General features: G+C 42.9%; 1 pseudogene; it reads left to right on the top strand.

The window, feature by feature from the left end:
* The first annotated feature begins 9,499 nt into the window (after window positions 1–9,499).
* On the top strand, window positions 9,500–10,790 carry LOC130852320 (TRAF family member-associated NF-kappa-B activator-like; annotated as a pseudogene).
* The last annotated feature ends 10,656 nt before the right edge of the window (window positions 10,791–21,446 follow it).

A 21,446-nucleotide genomic window follows, 5' to 3' on the forward strand; every position in this document is an offset into this window, starting at 1 on the left:
AACTAAATGCCATTTGGCCAGAGCTAGTGGCCCAGCTCAGAAATCTCAGTTGTCAGCCACGTGTTTTAAGGTGCATTTGCTCTAGGGTCTACCCAAATCAGGGATGTCTCCCAGTCCCAGGAAAGTCTGTACCTTGATTTTTTTTTAACTGTGTTGAGATGAAATTTAGGGGGCACCAAATAAAGAGAACTTCCCTAAAGATTTCCTTTTCCCTCATTCCCTTTTATTACTTTTCTTTCCCATCAGATGTGATACCCAGCAATCCTGAGATGCACCCTCACTTCTCTGGACAGACTCTTTACCTGTCCAGGTGGCTCAGGAACCCCAGTCTGGCTTAGGTCACTAGGGAGTGCTGTGAGGACAGAGGGCTTCCTGTTACCTGGGGCTGAGCCCCTGCTAGTGTGGTTGGGTGACCACTGTGACCTCCTTTATTACTTCCTTGGGGCAGAAATTATGTGTTCATGATGTTACCCAGTCTTAACTCTATGATCTCTTTAGGGACTGTTGTAGTTTCTGCCTTCCTTTTTCCTTTCCTTTCCTTTCCTTTCCTTTCCTTTCCTTTCCTTTCCTCCTTTCCTTTCCTTTTTCTCTCTTTCTTTCTTTCTTTCTTTCTTTCTTTCTTTCTTTCTTTCTTTCTTTCTTTCTTTCTTTCTTTCTCTCTTTCTTTTTCTTTTTCTTTCTTTCAATACAAACAGAAAACAAATTGGCATGATTGCTAAACAAAGGGATAGAGGCAAAGGATTTCCTAATCTTAAATTTACTTCCTTGCTACCAGTTTGTATCTGAGATACAGCTCATGGAGTATCTTGCTTTACAACAACAGAATAATGAAATAATAAGCTCAGTCTGTTTATTCCATCTGCTTTTCATGAGAGGAAAAAATTATTACCCAGAAGTGTTGGGGGGATGATCTTAGGTTCCCTTGGAAAGATTTTCACAAGGATCTTTCATCATAATATCCACTTGGAACCATCCTCTTTCTGAAGTAGTTCCAAGAGCAGTATGTGAAGCCTGGACCACCCTTTGGCCAGCCACCTGATCATGTTGCTTATGGCTCATTCTGCTCTCATCAGCATGCTCGTGGGCACTGCTGTTGAAGCAGGGCAGGGGGCTTAGGATTCTCTTTATTAGAACAGTGCAGTTTCCCAAGGATTTTCCCAGGGCTCTCTCTCTTATTCCAAGGAAGGTAGGTCCCCTGGTGCCAGACTCACAAGGAGCAGATGCTTCCCCTTCTAGATGTTTCTTGCTACAACTGGCATGATGTCTTCTGCAGGACTTTACACTTAAACTTCAAACACCTCCAAGTGGAAAGCAGCAGTTAATTTCTATGTAGCTATTTGTAGGCAAGGCGTCTACAATGCACAAGCTCTGTGTAACAAGATCTCTGGGTCATCTCCAGCTTCCGTGCCTGTTGCTCCTGTTGAGAAGCAGAATGGGGAAGATGCTGTCGAGGAGAAGATGGAGGCAGGCCACTGTGGCAGGCACTGCATGGGGGGGTATCTGATGTGAATGAGACACAGCCCTTATTACTCTCACCAGATTCAAAATCTAGCAGTGAGAGTGGAAAGTCAAGGACTGGGGCAGAGTTTGGATCGCTAGAATGATATGAATATTTGCAGTTTAGTGAGTATTTCAACAGCTTCCTGCTGCCCTTAGGGTAAAACCCAAACTCATTTGTGTGGTGTCTTAGTTTGGGTTCCCTCAGACAAAGCTTCCAGTGCCTTGGGAGGTGGTCCTAGAACACACAGGCGGCAGGTGGGGAGGTAATCCAGGCAAGGTAAAAAAGCTAATAAGAGGGGGTGTGTAATTTGGCTTGTTCTACTGTGTCTGAGTAGGGCTTAATCCTGCTGTGGGTTTCTAGGGAAACAGTGTAGAGCACATACCTCAGAGATATTCCAGCAGAGGGGCAAGGGAGCTGGGATAGCTATAGCCCCACTCCTGTCTGTCTCTGATGGAGAGTTGCTGAGGGGAGGGTGGGGAGGGGTTGTTAATTCCCTGGCACTTCCAGCTGGCCGTATTCCTCAGGTCAGAGCGGGTTCTAGCAGTCAAGGAAAGCCCTGGGACAGAGGGATGCGTGCTGGCAGCATGCCCTGAAATGGTAAAGGCCCAGGAGTCAGGGTGGGGCACCAGCAGTGTCTGCTCAGCAAGTTCTCACGTATTCCTGCACAGGCAGGCCTCTGGTGCCTTTTCCAGACTCAATTCAGGAACAGAGAGTATATGAGGGGGCTTTGTGTTTGGGAGGTGATATTTCCAATAGGGTGGGTTAGGTATCATTAAGTAAAGCACCCGGTAAGTGGTGCGTGGGAAGGCCCAGTGGCATCAGGCGGCAGGGCCCACCACAGGAACAGTTCAGTTCATCCTTGGATCTCTGCTATGATACTAACAGCTGCTGTCTTGGAGTACTCAGTATACCCATGCACGGTGCTAAAGGCTTTTGTGCATTTTCTCGGTTAATCGTCACAGCAGCCCTGTTAAGTAGAATGCATTATTCCCTCTTCACAGGAAATAGGGCTCAGAGAAGTACGGTAACTTGTCTGAGGCCACATGCCTACAAGTGGCAAAGACCAGATATAAGTAAGCCCTGCCTGTCTGACTCTACAACCTTTTGTTTTGTTCAGTTTTTTTTCCCCCCTGGTTGTTATATTTCTAAAATATCAAATCTTTTCGTCTAAAGCAATCCCCCCACCTTTTACTTGATGAAAAAGAATTAGTTGTTCTCTGACATGTGCTACATTCTGGATCTGATTATTTCCTCTTGGTGCCATTTAACTTGTCCCTCCAGTCCCTGGATTTTCTGTAAACCAGGAGTTAGGTCTAAAGGCTCGTCAGATGCAGATTCTATCACGTAGCAACAGTCATTCTGGCTGGTCCAGTACACAGCATACTGCATCCACAGAGAGGCCAGAGGCTAAGGTTGATCTGTGGGTTCAGGACTCGGCAGTGGATCCCTCTGCTGCGAAGCTGCTCCCCTCCCTTCACAATCCGTGAGTCATCCGTGGGGTGATACTTTCAATGCCTGTGCTTTTAACCATAATATAACAGAACAATCTCAGCCGCAAAGTTTCAAATCAGACGTGGCCATGCCAAATCCGACCCCACCGAGGTGCCAAGCCTGCACTGACAGAGGAGTCCCAGACTTCAGAGAGCCCCGGCCTTTGCTTAAAATGAAGTGGAGAAGAGGCAGGCTCTACCCTCTTTGCTTCTCTAGACCTGATCCTTTCAGGTTTCAGGTAGAGATAACAATCAGACCCATGAGGGCTGCAGAGGTTGAGCCCCAGGAGGTCAGGACAGGAGACCCTGGCGTGGGGCTGAGGACACCAGCATGCCTGCTGCCGTCGTTAGGGCCTGGCAAGTGGTAGGGGCAGCCCCTGCTTCCCTGCGCTTGCCCAGATTCATTCCAGATGATACGGGGCCCTTCTTTGTCTCTCACACCAGCCACAGCAGGTCCCAAATAAGCCAAGAAACTGCCAGCTTCCACTTCCAATTATGTCACATGGGCCTATTATGCAATCAGGTCTGCTTGAGCCCCAGAATAGACCCCAAAGCACCAAGTGATTTGATGACATTCCCACGCACTCTGCTCTCATTAATGCTCTGCCTGGCCTGGTGAGCTGCCCTGCAACATCCAGATGTGTCCCGGGGGCTGGAACTCTACAGGGAGAGCCCAAGGCTGAATGGCTCCGCTGCTCCCCTGGGGGCCTGGAGGCAGTCCCCTCTGGCACTGCCTGTCATTTCCCTGCACCATCGCTATCGTTCCTTGACGTCTGGGTCTGGGGAAAAAATTCATGGGCTCCTCCACTCTGAAAAAGGGAGATGCAGTCAGTAATAATGGGGTTTGCCCTGAAGGGCAAGCACAAGGGCTTGGAGCATGTGAATGCTGGGTGCCCCACCCAGAAGGGGGTCCTAACATACTTTCCCTCACCCCCCAACCTTGCCAGGTCAGCAGAGGAAGAGGTCAGCCCCCTAAGAGAGGAGAGTCGTTGTCCAGACTTTTGGTCTCATTTCTGATCTTATTTTGTTCCTGGAGGGCAGGAAAAGAGTCAAAATGAAAGAAGCAAGTTTTTAAGAAAGAAAAAGAGATTTTAAGGGTAAATGAGGATGCAGTGTGAACAGTGGAAAACTGACTTAGGCAGCCGTGTAGGCGGGGGAGCAGGGAAGTTGGAGCTTAGAAGATTAAGATCCAGGAGGACGGCTTTTGCATTTGGAGGGACAGGGCCCTAGAAGACAAGGCCACAAAGTCAGATCCGGAGCTGAGAGCACAGCCAGCTCCGAGACAAAGCCAGGTTAGCACCTGCAGCAATCTAGAGACGGGCTGCTCTTCAGGTACCATTGAAGGTACCTCCTTATTTGGGGAGGACTTACAGCTTTCATTCTCGTCAAATGTGTTCGGAAACTTCCAATCTTACAGAGGACCAAACCCTTCAAAGTATATTCCAATTCAAAACCCTGAATTTTATTGTATCTTTATGAATATCATGATTAATGTGATTCTTATGTTTTTTGTTATTTACAATAACTAACACATGAGCTCCAGTTGTGTACTAGAGACTCTACAAAACTTCTTAAATACCTTATTTTATTTTACTTCTTACAACAACCTGATGACAACAGTCCCATCACTGTCCCCATTTTACCCCTGAGGAAATGGGAGCTTGGAGAGACTAAGTCGCTCACCCAGAGTCCCACGGTGTGGATTCACTGGGACATGGATTCAAGCACTGTGATCAGGCTGGAACCCTTGCTCTATCTGTCTCCTACTGTGTAGTGAATCATAAATCCACCAAGAGGAGCAACTCTACCCCACCCCCTCACCTTTGTATCATCTCTCACCCCCATTCTCTACAAACTTAATCCAGAAACCTCTATATAAGAGGCCCCTGTAACTGTTTATTGAAAGGATGGATATCTTACAGGATTTCACCTCTCTTCTGCTCCAGGCTCCTGGGACAGAAGTCTGGGTTTTTCATTAGTGCTAGGTCTTCAAATTAACATAAATTTTAAAAAAATCCTTAAATTCTCATTAAGTTCCTAATGAACTTTATTAGAAACACAAAGAAGACAGCAGTGACCATTTTGGGTCTTGCAGCTGTTGATCTGTAGTTGTCTCTGGGGTCACGTGCATTGTAAAGCCTCCAGCGAAGCATTCTGAGCCCCTCCATTTGAAGAAAACCTTGGACGCAGAAGCTGCTTTTAAAAAGCCACGATGCGTGCTGGGGAGAACGTGCGGTGAGGGCCGGGGCGTGCCCCTACCCAGGAAGCTGAAGGACCACGCCCTCCCATCCCAGCTGCTCAGCTGCAACCTTTACCCCCATCTCCAGCCCTTTCACCAAGTCTGCTGACCAGGACATCCATTTTGGTCAAGGCGGAGGCTTCCTCACTTAGTAGGGGAAGGAGTCTTCCGGTACACTTTGCAGCCTTTAAGTGGAGATGATTTCCAGCCGTCACTGAACTGGGTGGACCAGCCTGCTGGAAGCCAGCATGGTCTGCAGCTACCCTGTCATGTGTTTGAACGCTCATGATGAGGTACCATAACGGAAGATATAAGATCAATTGTGTTACAACTATCAAACTGAGTGAAAAATCTCCACACAACCAGAAAGGCTACCAAATGGTGAATCATGACACCCCCGTATCAAGCAATACTTGACTCAGCCCAATTCCAACAGAACAGAGGAGCCTGGAATATCTCTTGAGATAGGGTTTGACCTATGGGCCACGAGGCCCCTATGCCTGAGAATTTCTCATCCTGAGTCACTTGGGCCCTGGCGTCCTCTGCGGGAAAGCGGCGCTTTCTTTTTGTCACGTGACCTGATTTAGAGGCAGGAGCTGAATGATTGAGAGCTTGGACTCAGAAGCCAGCTGCCTGCTTTGCATCCTGGCTCTATCATTTTCTAGCTGTGTAACTTAATGTCTCTCTAGGCCTCAGTTCTGTGTTGTGAGAAGGGAATAAAAACGGTTCTTGTTTCACAGGGTTATTAAGACGGTTAATGTGTGTGAAGCACTAGAAGAGTGATGGGCACGGTAGATGTTTATGTGTTAAGTAAAAATAACAATAATGAAAAAAAAATAACAATAATGATGATGGTGGTGATGGAAATAAAGCTTCACAACTCTATGAAATAGGCAGCTTTTATTTCTATTCCAAAATGAGGAAACGGCTCAAAGCAGCTTCTAAGCTACTAAAAGAGTCTGGATTCCAAACCGTGATCTTACCCACAACACCTCCCTAGGCCCCAGTTTCCTCAACTATAAAATAAGGGGGCAAGGCGGCTCTGAGGTTCCTTTGAGACCCTAACATTTCACAAACCCACTGCCCTCTGGCCCCGTGCCCTCCACAACATCTGCAGTTTCTCTCTTTCCAAGGGCTTTCCCCTTCTACCTTCAAATATGCCCAGATCGCCCTTAGTCTAAAAATTCTGCATTGCACTTTTCTGTCTGTGCCAGCTTCAGTATTCCTCTCCTGTCTTAAAAGTTAGAAGGTGTAGAGACCGCTCCCGCTAATCTCCCATCAGCTCCCTCCCTCTGCAATCTTTTTCTCATCTCTACTGCTCAGCCTGTAGTGCTCTCATGAAGGTCGGTGACGACTTCCTTCTACCCAAAGCCATTCTCCTCTTCTTACTTCTTCCCCTATTTAGTGTCTCTGCAGTATAGACTGTGTCAACATGTAGTGATCTGCAGTGACAGGTGTTATCCCTGCAGGACCCTCCACATTTAGCAGACCTCTTTCTCTCTCTCAGAAACGTGAGCAGTTTCATCTAGTTCATAATGTTGTGCCAATTTTTTACCCCTTCAACTCAACATTATGTATTGAGATTGTCCCGAGTCAGTCACTAGGAACTACCTCATTATTTTTGGTTGCTGTGTGTTATTTCAGTAGGTATACACATATTTAATTATTCCTTTATTGATGGGCATGTTCTTTGATTGCAATGTTGTTTTTTTTCCTAATTTAGATCCAGTACCCTTTAATTAATTAATTTCAAAAATTGAAGTATAGTCAATTTACAATGTCATGTTAGTTTCAGGTGTACAGCACAGTGATTCAGCTATATATATATATGTATATATATTTTTTCAGATTCTTTTCCATTATAGGTTATTACAAAATATTGAGTATCGTTCCCTATGCTATATAGTAGGTCCTTGTTGGTTATCTGTTTTACATATAGTAGTGTATATATGTTAATCCCAACCTCCTAATTTATCCCTCTCCCCCTTGCCCTTTTGGTAACTATAGGCTTGTTTTCTATGTCTGTGAGTCTCTTTCTGTTTTGCAAATAAGTTCATTTGTATCTTTTTTTTTTCTAGATTCCACATACAAGTGATATCATGTGATATTTGTCTTTCCCTGTCTGGCTTACTTCACGTAGTATCATAATCTCTAGGTCCATCCATGTTGCTGCAAATGGCATTATTTCATTCTTTTTTTTATGGCTGAGTAATATTCCATTGTATATATGGACCACCTCTTCTTTTTTTTTTTCCTATATTTATTCTTTTTAAATTAATTATTTATTTATTTTTGGCTGCATTGGGTCTTCATTGCTGCAAATGGGCATTCTCTAGTTGTGGTGACTGGGGACTACTCTTCGTTGCGGTGCGTGGGGTTCTCATTGTGGTGGCTTCTCGTTGCAGAGCACAGGCTCTAGGTGTGTGGGCTTCAGTAGTTGGGGTGCACAGGCTCAGCCGCTCCACAGCATGTGGGATCTTCCCAGACCAGGGATGGAACTCATGTCCCCTGCATTGGCAGGTGGACTCCCAACCACTGCGTCACCAGGGAAGTCTCAACCACCTCTTCTTTATCCATGGACATTTAGGTTGCTTCCATGTTTTGGCTATTGCAAACAATGTTTTAATGATCATCCTTGAATATGCTTCATTGGACAGAGGTGTGAGTATTTTTCTAGGGCAAATGCCAAGATGGATTTACTGGGTTATGGGATATTAAATTTTGATAGATTAGTTGTTTTTATTTTAGCTGTCACCTTTTAGCTCTGCTCAGTTCAAATCCAGGATTAAGGCATGTTCCTAGTAGGGAGGCTATTCAGAGATCCTACGTCAGCAGTTTAAGATTCTCCTGTCTAAGCAGACTCTGCTGCTGCCCCATCTCTGACCATGGTAACCTATTGTCTGAGCTCTGGCTTTTGTGTTTCCTTTTCTGTCTCAGAGACGTGCCCTAATTTCCCCCATAACCTGAGTCTCTAAATCCCGTACCTGTATCTCTGAGACATGCAGTGCCTACCTGTTGGAATCTCCACCAGTTCCTGCTCTCCTCTCCTCCCCAGCCCACTGGCCTGGATGGGCTCACCAGTTCTTGGCCTCTGCTCTGACCTTGACTTGTAGGATTCTGATCTCATCTCTTTTGCCCTTAGTCTAGTGTACTAGTGCCACAGAACCCATTAAAGTCAGTATTCTTCAGCTTTAGTTATGATATTAATACCCTAAATACCCCTTTTTTGGCTTCCTGCTGTAACCTGAAGTTCTGTCTGGACTCAGTCACTTCCTAGCCTGGTGGCTGTCCGAGCTTGCACCCTGTTATTGGGTTTCACATTACCCCACCATACTGATTATTTTCCATTTCTAACCATATCTCTGTTTCTTTTCTTTCCCCCATTCAAAACTTCCTTTCTTTTTCGTTTCCCTGTTGTTTGCTATTCTTCAAGGCTAGGTCTTTGACCTGCTGTTTTTTCTAAGCACTTACTTCTTCAATATTTTCCTGCTCTTAATTACCTTAATAGACTTAAATACAGTTTATTCCCCAATGTACACCTCCAGCCTTCACCCTTCCCCATGCTCCATAAGTGCATTTCCAGTTGTCTACCTAACATCTCCATTTGAATGTTTCCCATCACTTCAATTTCAATATGTCTAAATCCAACAGAACCATCTGCTACCATTTTACCCCATCTGTTCCCTTTCCAGTTTTCTGTCTCTGTAAATGATATCACATTTTCTTGATCAAACAGACTAGAAATCTTAGAATTGTATCTGATTTCTGTATTTCATCACCTTTTATAGACAATCCATCACTGAATCTTGCTGAAGTTTTTTCCTTTGAAAATAACTTTGTGAGTGACTTCTGAATGAAAAGTGGATTGGGTACATGCATTTATCTCTTTTCTAAAATGTCACTAAAATGGTAGTCAAGGTATGTTTTAAAAGGTGGAACCCCATGCAAGGAAAAGGAGAAAACTACAAGTTGGACAGTACATGATAAGTGATAACTTATTTAGCATATCCCTAAAAAAGCTAAACTGTAAGCCAGGAGGAAAAAAAGATCCTAAGAGCGTCTCAATTTTTTTTTTTTAATCTCTGAGCGTCTCAATTTTTTTTTTTTTTTTTTAATCTCTGAGCAACTCAATGGCTCAGAAATTTGAAGGCATAAGCCATATCAAAAAGTAGGGGTGAGGTAGCTCAGCCGGGTGCCGGTGACCCGAGGCGTGGGAGACCTGCACGGAAACCCTGAACTACCTGTCATTTACTCCATCATCTATAGTCATGCTACAGGACAGAGAGGAATGGATAAAAACATTGGCGAGCAACTCAATAAAGCTTATGAAGCCTTTCGACAGGCATGCATGGATAGAGATTCTGCAGTAAAAGAACTACAGCTAAAGACTGAGAGCTATGAGCAGAGAATACGTGAGCAACAGGAGCAGCTGTCACTTCAACAAACTCTTATTGACAAGCTAAAATCACAGTTACTTCTTGTGAATTCCAGTCGAGATAACAGTTATGGCTATGTTCCCCTGCTTGAAGACAGTGAATGGAGGAAGAATAATTTGACTCTTGATCAGCCACATGATAAAGTAAAATCAGGAATGCCAAGAGAGAAAGAATCAAAGGTAAGAAGACAAGAGGTATCTTCTCAAGAAAAGAAACTTCACCAAGGAGTCTTGGCATTTCTTTATGCCATGAAAGAGGTTATATAGAGAAGACTTTCTGGGATCTGAAAGAAGAATTTCATAGAATATGCATGCTAGCCAAAGCACAAAAAGGCCACTTAAGTAAACTTAATGTACCAACTACTGCAACTGAGACACAGTGCTCTGTGCCTATACAGTGTACAGATAAAACAGATAAACAAGAAGTGCTGTTTAAGCCTCAGGCAAAAGATGATATAAATAGAGGTGCACCATGCATCACATCTGTCACACCAAGAGGATTGGGCCGAGATGAGGAAGACACCTCTTTTGAATCACTTTCTAAATTCAATGTCAAGTTTCCACCTATGGACAGTGACTCTACTTTCTTACATAGCACTCCGGAAAGACCCAGTGTCCTTGGTCCTGCCACATCTGAGGCTGTGTGCCAGGATAAATTTAACATGGAGCCCAGAGACAACCCAGGAAACTTTGTCAAAACAGAAGAAACTTTATTTGAAATTCAGGGAATTGACCCCATAGCTTCAGCTATACAAAACCTTAAAACGACTGACAAAATCCTCAAATCTTGTAAATACTTGTATCAGGACAACTCTGGATAGAGCTCTGTGTTTGCCACCTGGAGACCATAATGCATTAGATGTAAATACATTCCCACTTCAGGACCCATCTGATGCACCTTTTCCTTCACTCGATTCCCCAGGAAAAGCTATCCGAGGACCACAGCAGCCCATTTGGAAGCCCTTTCCTAATCAAGATGGTGACTTATCGGTACTAAGTGGCACAGGCTCAGAACTGCATATACCTTGAGTATATGAATTCTGTCAAGCAGTTTTCCCACCATCCATTACATCCAGGGGGGATTTCCTCTGGCATCTTAATTCACACTTTAATGGGGAGACTTAAGACACATTTGAAAACAGACATATCAAGCTGTACGTGATGATTTTGGGTTTGTTATATTCTGTACTTGATTGCAAACTTAGCTCAAGATCATTTATTGAAAAATCCCGCTATTTGAATTTTTTTCTAAACTTATATTGTAACTTTCTTTTATTACCTTTTAAAAGATCATTATGAATGAAACTGTAATTCATTATTTTCATGTTTACAGTGTTTATTACCATAATTCAAAATTATGTTTGTGGCTTATGGAATTGTATAACAATAATTTATATTTTTTTCAAATGTCTAAGCCTATTGCTTGGATTTCTAGTTAGATGTATTCAATTTGGTGATGTCAAATATTTATAGGGTTTTTTTCATGTATTTTCATTTTAAAATTTAGATTATTTATGCCATAGGTGTTCTTTTTGAATAAACCTATAATAGAGAACGGCAGGCAAGATAAACATCTGAGTAAATACCAAACCTAAAGACATTTGTTGGTCAGTGATAAGTGGTGGGATTATTTAAACACTTTAGTTGTTTTGTTTTTTAATAATGGACATGGTTTTAATTTTTACTATATGTATAGCTACGTGATGAAATGAAATATTAAAAGAGTTAAAAAAAAAGTAGGGGTGAAAGCAGGGTTAAAGAGAAGGAAAATTCGTAAGACTTTTTAAGGCAGTCAGAACCCTAGTTGCCTTTCCTGATCATCCCCATCCCAAAAAAGACTAGAGATTTATTCTTTGGAACAAGAGATTTCTGGCCTGAGGACACCAGTAGCTGCTGTAGGTTGGTGCTATACCAAAAACAGGGTGATCAACTCAGCGTTGAAATGCTGCGAGTGTTGTTTCTTTTTCCCTGCTAGCCCCCAGAGCTCAAGCTTCTTTGAGTCTGGAAATGGAGGTACTTCCCTGGAGACTGTAGCCAGCTCAAGAGAAAAGACCTAGAGATACTAACACCAGCAAGTACCCAGTGACAGGGCCTGGCCGTATCATCTTCCAGAAAACCCCACAATTAACAGGCACATCCAATCACATTTTTAGTGCCCCACTTTAAAACATGAACAGACATAAAAGTATTGCCAGACACTTGAGGAAAGCCTTTAGTATGAAAGACAGACGCTAAAATAAACAAACAAAAACAATTGGAGGAAACAGAAGATGCAGGGAGAAGAAACTAGAGGAAAACAACTACTTGATATTAATATTCTCAAAGATCTAGGAGAATCTTTCACATCTGTGAAGCAAGACTACAGATGCCATGTTAAAAAAACAAAACAAAAACAGAGAACTAAAAAGAGCTCTTAGAAATTAAAAGTATTATATTGATAGAAGCTATTTTTTTTAAACCTTAAAGAAATTTTGGAAAATAAAGTTTAAATTTCTGCAAAAAATAGAGGAAAAAGATAAGGAGATGGAAAATAGGCAACAATGGAGAAAAACAACAGAAACAAATGACATTCCAAGGAAAAAGTAGCAAAAACAAAGGGGAGGAAGGAGGAAGTTAACAGAGAAATAATTTACGAAAATCTCCTGGAACTGAAAGACACGAGTTGCCAGACCGAAAGGGTCCACTGAGTGCCTGATACAAGGGATGAAAGCACTAAGTTCAGTTCCTGTGCACTTTCAGAGCACATGGTACAACGAGAACATCCTAAAAGCTTTCAGAGAGTAAACTCAAGTTTGAAACAAAGAATAAGAATAAAATGGTATCAAACTTCTCTACAGGATTTCCAGAAGCTAAAAGACAATGGAACAATGTCTTTAAATTCTGAAGGATATGATTTCCCCTGTAGAATTTAACACTTAATCAAACAAGCATAATTTAGTATGAGAGTATACTAAAGCATGCTGTATCTCAAAAAACTTAACTGCCGTGCACCCTTCCTTAGGATAATGGTGAGAATGACCTACCAAAATGAGAGGGTACCAAGAGAGGGAAAAACCTGGGACCCTGGAAAATGTGATTCAATATAAGTGATAGAGAAAAGAAATCCTAAAGATGAAGGTGAAAGCAAAATCCAAGACGACAGCTCTGTGGGAGGTAGGGAGCACGTTGGCGGGCTCGAGGCAGGATTTCTTCAGGATGAAACCAATGGCTATTTTTCTCCTCCTCCCCATTCGCCTCCTCTTCCTCTTTCCTCCTCCTCTTTCTTCTTTTTGTATCATGCTTTAGTTCCTTTAAAATGATTTTTGTCATGAAATATTTCCCCTTTATTTCAAAAGTATTTCTTGATCACTAACAGATCAAGCAAAATGCTAATGATAGCTAACATTAATCAAAGACTTGCTAAACGTCAAGCATTGTGAAGTGTATTACATTATCTGAAGACTGAGACTATCTTCATCCCAACCCTGTGAGTTTGGAAGCCTTATAATCTCACTCACAGTTGAGGGAATGAGGCACATAGTGGGTAAGACACTTGAAGGTAAGACACTTGTGCAGCGACACACATGAAAAGTGATAGGATTTGGATTTGAACCTAGTTTGACTGACTCCTAAACTTATGACTTTTGATGACTGTGCTATGTTTTAAAGGAAATGTTAAATTCTCCCCTGTTCAACTTCCCTGGTGGCACAGTGGTTAAAAATCTGCCCGCCAATGCAGTGGACATGGGTTCAATCCCTGGTCCAGGAAGATCCCACATGCCATGGAGCAACTAAGTCTGTGTGCCACAACTACTGAACCTGAGTGTTACAGCTACTGCAGCCCACGTGCCTAGAGCCTGTGCTCCATGACAAGAGAAGCCACCACAACGCGAAGCTGTGCACTGCAACAAAGAGTAGCCCCTGCTCGCTGCAACTAGAGAAAGCCCACATGCAGCAACGAAGACCCAAGGCAGCCAATAAAAAATAAATTTATTAAAAATATTCTCCCCCTATTGCCTCAAATCCTTGAGGTACCTTTTTGTAAAAGTTTGGCATGCATCTTGCCACATTTCTTTCATGTTTATATGAATATATGAACATATATATGGAGTTTTTTTTTAAAAGATTGAACCATATTGCATGTTTTCATTTTATTTCAATTAAAATCCACTGAATGTACATTTTGTTCTTGGCACTGTGCTAGGTATTGGGATGAAATGAAAGTTATATATTCCCTGCTTGCAAGGAGCGCCTAGATTAATAAATTGAATATCCTGGTTTATGCAGAGTTATCATAAACATTTTCTCAAAGAATTAGAGTACAGCAAATATTCAGTGTTCAAATTATACTAAATCTAAGCTTTTCTTTGATTCAGACACCACTTTACTCTCTTGAAATACTTTTGCCTTTTTAGTTTGGACATCAAATATCTTTGAATAATAGAGCAAAAAATTCTGTTATTTGAATTTTCAGGTGTTTGAATTCTAGGGAAATAAGTCTATATTATGCATCTAATCAGCTCCCTGCCAACCCTCTTCTCTTAACTGCCCTCCTCCCTGTGGCCTCATGCTGGGCCAATTTAGTATCATTTTCTTGGCCCCAGGCCAGACCTCCCGTAAGTTAAAACAACAACAACAACGACAACAAAACCTAGATAATGTTGTCTAGGTTGCTGATGTGTCTAATTCTTGGACTAATGACAAACTTCATGGTCTATTTAGCAGAGATTTTTGCTTCATCACTTCACCCCTGAAAGGATAAAATGTAATAACTGAAAAATAAAGCCTATTTAGTCAAAGACAAATTGTGGGCTCCAGATGATGCTTGTTTGCTGAGTGTAGCGAGGAGCAAGTAGAGAGTTCTTGCAACAGATTTGTCTCGAGAACTGCTAAGTTTTTTCTTGTGTGCATTGGTAAAGCTCGGTTAGTGACAGAGCTTGAGCTATAGCGGTTTTTACTGGAATTTGGAGATTGTCTCTTTGGCATCTTGGAGATAATCAGCCAGCTTTAAATCTGGGTACACTTCCTCATTTGTAATCTTTATCTTAGATAGCTTTCCTACAGCCTTGTATTCTGTCTGATAACAGGAGAAAAAGTATTGGTGTTAACCTGTGTAAGAGAGTAAGATAATAGATCAGTCTCCAGTTCTTTATCTGTAGGATGCAGTATTCCATTGCAGGTGGTAGTGACCTGTTTAAGGTCAGGGAATATATCAAATCCCCCAAACAAGAGCTGAAATATGACCTCTCCAGCATGACTGATGTTCCAGCATCTGGGAGCACGGTGACCGGCTGTAATTCAGTTTCAGAGGCGGTGGCAGAACAGCTGTGACTGCAATCCACAAACGATTTGTGAGAAGGAGTGTCTGAGCATGCTGGTTTCACAACACTTTTTGCTGCTGCTGCTGCTGCTGCTGCTTCTCCTTCTTCTTCTTCTTCTTCTTCTTCTTCTTCTTCTTCTTCTTCTTCTTCTTCTTCTTCTTCTTCTTCTTCTTCTTCTTCTTCTTCTTCTTCTTCCTTCTTCTTCTTCTTCTTCTTCTTCTTCTCCTCCTCCTCCTCCTCCTCCTCCTCCTCCTCCTCCTCCTCCTCCTCCTCCCCCTCCCCCTCCTCCTCCTCCTCCTCCTCCTCCTCCTCCTCCTCCTCCTCCTCCTCCTCCTCCTCCTTCTTTTCTTTTCTGATCAGCTTTACTGAAGTATAGTTTACAAACAATAAAATCCATAAATTTTAGGTGTACATTTCAACAAGTTAGACAGATGTATACATCTGTGTAACTACCACCTCAATCAATATGTAGAATATTTCTATCTCCCCAAAGAGTTCCCTTGTGCCCCATCCCAGTCATTCTTTCTTTTTTTTTTTTTTTTAATTTATTTCTTTATCTATTGGCTGTGTCGGGTCTTCGTTGACTGCTTGTGGTGACTTCTCTTGTTGCGGAGCACGGGCTCTAGGGGTGCGGGCTTCAGTAGTTGGGGCACGTGGGCTCAGTAGTTGCAGCTTGTGGGCTCTAGCATGCAGGCTCAGTAGTTGTGGCACACGGGCTTAGTTGCTCCACAGCATGTGGGATCTTCCTGGACCAGGGATCGAACTCGTGTCCTCTGCATCAGCAGGCAGATTCTTAACCACTGCGCCACCAGGGACGTCCCCCCCAAGTCATTCTTTCCATTCCCCACACCCTAGCCTCGGGCAACTGCTGATCTGCTTTTGTCACTGTAGATTCGTTTTGTTCTTTCTAGAGTTTCATGTAAATAGAATCACACAACACATGCCCTTTTGTGTCCATAACTCAGCATAATGATTTTGAGATCCATCCGTGTTGTTGCATGCATGTGCAGTTTATTCCTTTTTGATGTTATGTGGCATTCCATTGTATGAAAATACCACAGTTTGTTTATCCCTTCACTTGTTGGTGAATCGTTTTGGGATGTTTCCAGCTGTTGGCTATTATGCTTAGAGCTGCTGTGAACATTTGTGTACGAGTCTTTGTGTGGAGCCAAGTTTTATTTCTCTTGGGTAAATGCTTAAAAGTAGAATTGCTGAGTCATATGTTGAATGTATATTTGACTTTTTAAGAAACCGCCAACTTGTTTTCCAAAGTGGTTGTACCATTTTACATTCCCACCCACAATATATAAGAGCTGCAGCTGTTCCACATTCTTGCCAACATTTGGTATTTTCAGCCATTTAAGTTTTGGCTATTCTAGTGAGTATTCTAGTGAGTGGTATCTCCTAATTTTAATTTGGATTTCCATTTGCATATTTTACATCCATCTATCTTCGTTAGTGAAGTATCTGTATCTTTTGCCCATTAAAGATCTTTTTAAACATTTTTCTAAAATTTTAAATTTTTAAAAAAATTTTCTCTAAGAAAATTGTTTCCTTTTTTTCAGATCTTTATTGGAGTATAATTGCTTTACAATGTTGTGTTAGTTTCTTCTGTACAACAAAGTGAATCAGCTATATTTATACGTATATCCCCATATCCCCTCCCTCTTGAGCCTCCCTCCCACCTTCCCTACCCCACCTCTCTAGGTCATCACAAAGCATGGAGTTGATCTCTCTGTGCTATGCAGCAGCTTCCCACTAGCCATCCATTTTACATTTGGTAGTGTATATATGTCAGTGCTACTCTCTCACTTCATCCCAACTTCCCTTTCCTCCCCCGCCATCCCCCTCCCCCATGGCCTCAAGTACATTCTCTAAGTCTGCGTCTTTATTCTTGCCCTGTCACTAGGTCCACCAGTACCATTTTTTTTTTTTTTTTAGATTCCATATGGTATTTGTTTTTCTAAGAAAATTTTCTTATTCTTGAGTTCTAAGTGTTCTTTATGTATTCTGGAGAAAAGTCTTTTTATCAGATATATGCTTTGTAAATATTTTCTCCCAGTCTAGATTTGTTCTCCATTTTCTTAAGAGTATCTTTTGAAAAGCAACAGTTTTTAACCTCTGCTGCAGTCTAATCTTTCAAATTTGTTTATGGTTTTTGCTCTTCCTGTTCTGAGAAATCTTTGCCTAACTGTTCTGTTACTTAAAAAAAAAAAGCTTTTCTTTTACTGATCAAATGAAGATACTATGACTATGTACTCAGAAAGACCAAGGCAAGTAACTTAACAATCATGAGAGCTAATGAAAACTTTAAATAAGGTGACCAGAATGAGATTCAGATCGCAACTTTCTTGTATCAATCAGGGAGCTGGCAGGATGGCCCACATATTCAAAAGAGGTGACTGAAAGGACCATTTATACAGGTGTGAGTGGAGTCGAGCACTCAAGATCTAACAACAACAGGAAGCCAATGTGAGCTCTCGGCCAAGGAGTCAAAGGAAAGTACTCAGGGCGACATATCTGAATGAGAGGTCCCTCTAATGAGGGCTGTGGTTTTTGGTAGAGTAATACAGCTACCATCAGCCCATGACCCAGCAGGGAGTGAGTCAGGTGAATAGATAGTTCAGCCTCTCTCCTCCCATCCTTTGAATCTTCTGCAAGCGCCTTCCATTGGCGAAACTCAACTGGAAGCCAGATGGTAAGGAAGAGCCGCTGACGGAGTCAATAAAAATCACCCTTTCAGAGCTGACTATTGGTTCACTGGCACAAAGAACCCAAATTGACTAGAGGGAAATCCCAGCTTCCAGCTTAATGGAACATTGACTGTGTTTACTGGTGGAACCACTTCTCCTTTGGACAGGATGCCTTACAGAACCATTAAGCTGAAGGCTGCAGCAACAACATAAACAGCCAGGACTCCTCATGTGGGTTATTAAATCTAACAGTGAGAAGAGCCAATCCCAGTTCTAATCCTTGCTTTCCAGACAGGAGCACTCTGGCTGTGAGGAGGTGGCACTGTATATTGACCTTGGGTTTATTGCATGTACTCTGTCTTGTAGGAAGGCACCACACCTGCAGAATTAGACTCCAGGATTGACTTTCAGAAATCTCAACCCTGAGTCCATGGAGATATGTTTTCTTTCAGAGCAGTCACAGGAGCTTTCTGATAACTTCTGCAGACCTTTAGCTGGAAATACAAAGCCCTAAGCTCATGAGTTTTTTTCTCCAAGATCTCCAGCTCACTTAGAAGCAAGCTACCAACCCCGTATTTATACCATATTCCCACTAAAATATTCTCTAGCAGCAACTGCTTGGTCATCCAAAGCCTTTACCTTCTGTAGGGTGTTGACTCTAGGTGACTACAGACAGCACTTGAGGGAACTTGTTTGTCACCGTGTGCCATGTGTACATTTTGCCCGTGGAAACATGGCCAATTAATGCCTTTAAATCTGGCCAGAGAACCAATTGTGGATTCCCATCTTCACCCTTCTGCTTTCCTGGAGACATTTCTGGTATCAATAACTTTTTAAATCAAGGTTTAGGCAAGAGAGTAGAGTCCCCATGAGAATGGTGGGGCAGGGATTTATTATAGGAATTAGACCGTACATAATTCCGGAGGGAGATACAGAAGTGAAGATCTGGAGGTGGTGGTGCCTCCCAAGACAACAGCCTTTCCAGTTTTCCCAGCAAGTTATATCCATTATCCCCAAACATTCTTGCATTCCAAATCCAGCCACTAGAGGAAATGGTATTTTGTTGCTCTTCAGTTTGTTTCCACAGCAAAAGTAAAGACTCTATGATAGACAAAAGGACATTGTTTTCTTTTCCTCTCTCAACCGGCTACATGTCATTGAATCCGTTCATTCATTCAACAAATATTTCTTAGGCACCTACTGATCTAGGAGCTGGAGATACATAAGTGAACAAAACAGGCAGAAAATTCATGTCTATGGAGCTTGCATGCTAATAAGTGAAGACTACAAACAAAACAATTCAATTGTTATAGGCAATTGGAAGATGAAGGGAAAGGGCTCTTGAAAGGGAGACTGACAAGCCCGGGATCCAAATCCCTCAATTTGGGTGTTTCTGCATCTGGCCTTGGTCTCCAAAGAGTCATGCCCAACTTTACCTTATATGCCTTGTCTTTCCCTGCTCCCCAGAACGAGCCCCACCTTCTATCACATGAGTCCTTTCTCTCTGTTCTTGCAACAAGCCTTGTCTTTGCTGAAAATGGAGCATCCACTCCTTGCACCGCCCCGCTCAAGCAGCTTCGGTGGGAGCCACTCCCAGTGCCTCCCTGAGGCCTCGCTCTTTGATCCTGGGCTGTGACGCACTTTCAAGCTAAGTTCTCAGCCTCGTGTATTCTTGGGACGTCTCCTTGTGCCGCCAGACCCCTCTCGGCTCTCTCACACGCACCCAGCATCAGGGGTAGAGTCACTGCTTCTGATCCTGATTTGCAAATTTACATTTTCCACGGGGCGAATCTCAAGCAGAGTGAGCAAAGTGAGACAATATCTCGCTTGACAAAAAACCTTTTTAAATCAAGGTTTAGGGTTGCTGGGGCAGAGAGAACGTGCACAGTTGGGGAATCTAGACAAGAATGGCTGCAGAAAATAGACTGAGGTCTAGGAGGGTGATGATGTGCAAGTTGACGTTACATGTTTTCCTTGGAGAAATTAGCAGGTCTTATCTCCCACCCCTAAAGGGACTGGGGCTATTAGTCTGCCTCGAAAAGAAATGGTGACTGTCAGAGTGCAGATCAAACATTTTTTCCTGGAGATATTGCTGTTTCTTGGTGCTGGGGACAAGGACGAGGTCAGGTATGCCTTCAGAACGCGGGTCATAAGAACCAGACTTCTTTACACCCAGGGGCGCAAGGGTGTTCTGTGTGTGCTCACAGGGTCTAGAGTCAGCATGTGCTCTGAAGCCTTGGAAACTGTGCCCCCACAGCCTAGAATCATGCTCTGGGTCTTGTCTAACCTTGTCATTCAGGGTGATTAGACACCAACGCTGCCTGATGAGGTCGCCAGCCTGTGGTGGGCTGTGCAGCTGACTCAAGCCTCATTGAGTGTCCCCCTCTCCCAGCACAGTCAGTCCTCAGGTTTCCAGGCAAGGTGGTCAGGGTCAAGCTTGCTTTTGGGTACTCTCTAGTCGGATTTTCACAGTGGAGGCGAATTTCAACTCCGAAGTTAACTCTCAGAAGATTCTCCTGGGGGTCTAAGGAGACAGTTGTCAAGCACTTTTCATGGCAGTACTTCACAGGTGAGAAAGAGGCTTAAAGAGGTCACACAGGAAATGTATGGCGGATTCAGGACTTAGACCCATATATCATGACCCCAAAACCTGTATTTTCATAATACATTTTGCCTAAGGGACTACACAATATCTGTCAACCATTCTTTTCTGAGACTACTATTTTGCCTGGGAGTTTGTTTAGATCAATAATTCTGATGTGATGGAAACCTTCATGTGGATTGGTAGGAGGCAGAGTATTTTACTGCAAAGAGCCCTAGATTAAAACTCAGGAATCTTGAATTCAAGTCCCAGCTTGGCCACTAGATGGCTGTGTGACGCTGAGCCAGCTTGCTAACCTCTCTGACCTTAGATTCTATTAAATAAGGGGCTCAAACTTGATATTTGTGCCATTTTACAGCTTTTAAATTTTCAAGGGAATCTCATTCCATTAGAGAAAACCGTGCAGGTGCACAGAAGACAGAACTTCTAAAAAGCAAGAAATAAAAAGCAAGATCCAGTTCTGACTGCCCTATCAGGGTTTGACTTTTGTAAAGTCAAAGATTTAGTTTAAGCACCCTTGTCGTGTCTGGATGACCGTAACGTTGTGTCTTTGTTTCAGTTATCTGGTGCTATGTAACCTAAGAGTAGTGGCTTAAAATAACAAGGCTTTAGTATTTCTCACAACTTCGTGTGTTGGTTGGGCTCAGTTGCTCAGTTCTTCTGCTCCCTCTGGGGTCATTCATGTGGCTGTATTCAGCTGGGCATTTAGTTGGGGATACAGTGTCCAAGTTGGCTTCATTTGCTTACCGGGGCCTAGGTTCTGGCTATTGGCTGGAGACCTGAGCTCTGCTCAACTTCTCTCTCCAGCACCATAGCTCTGACTTCTTTTCATGGCAGTTCAAGGCTTTGAAGAAGGTGAAAATGCAAGCTGCAAGGCCTCAACTTGGAAGTCATATGGCAGGCATCCTTTCTGCCATATTCTTTTGGTCAACGCAGGTCAGGGCCATTCCAGACTCAAGGGGAAGGAAACTTGACTGCTCCCCCTCTTGGTGGGAGTAAAGTGCCTTTGCAATCGAGTACACAGCATGCCATCCCTGGAAATAATCTACAAAAGGAGAAGGAAACTATCTACGGAAGAGCTGGTGATGCAGGAAAATAGCATCAGACCAGAAGACTTGGGGTCCCCAAATGTGCTCTATGAATAGGGCATCTCCTTAGAGTACAGTCAGTTCCTAAGAAAACCATG

Source organism: Hippopotamus amphibius, chromosome 4, assembly GCF_030028045.1.
Source record: "Hippopotamus amphibius kiboko isolate mHipAmp2 chromosome 4, mHipAmp2.hap2, whole genome shotgun sequence".
NCBI classification, from domain to species: domain Eukaryota; kingdom Metazoa; phylum Chordata; class Mammalia; order Artiodactyla; family Hippopotamidae; genus Hippopotamus; species Hippopotamus amphibius.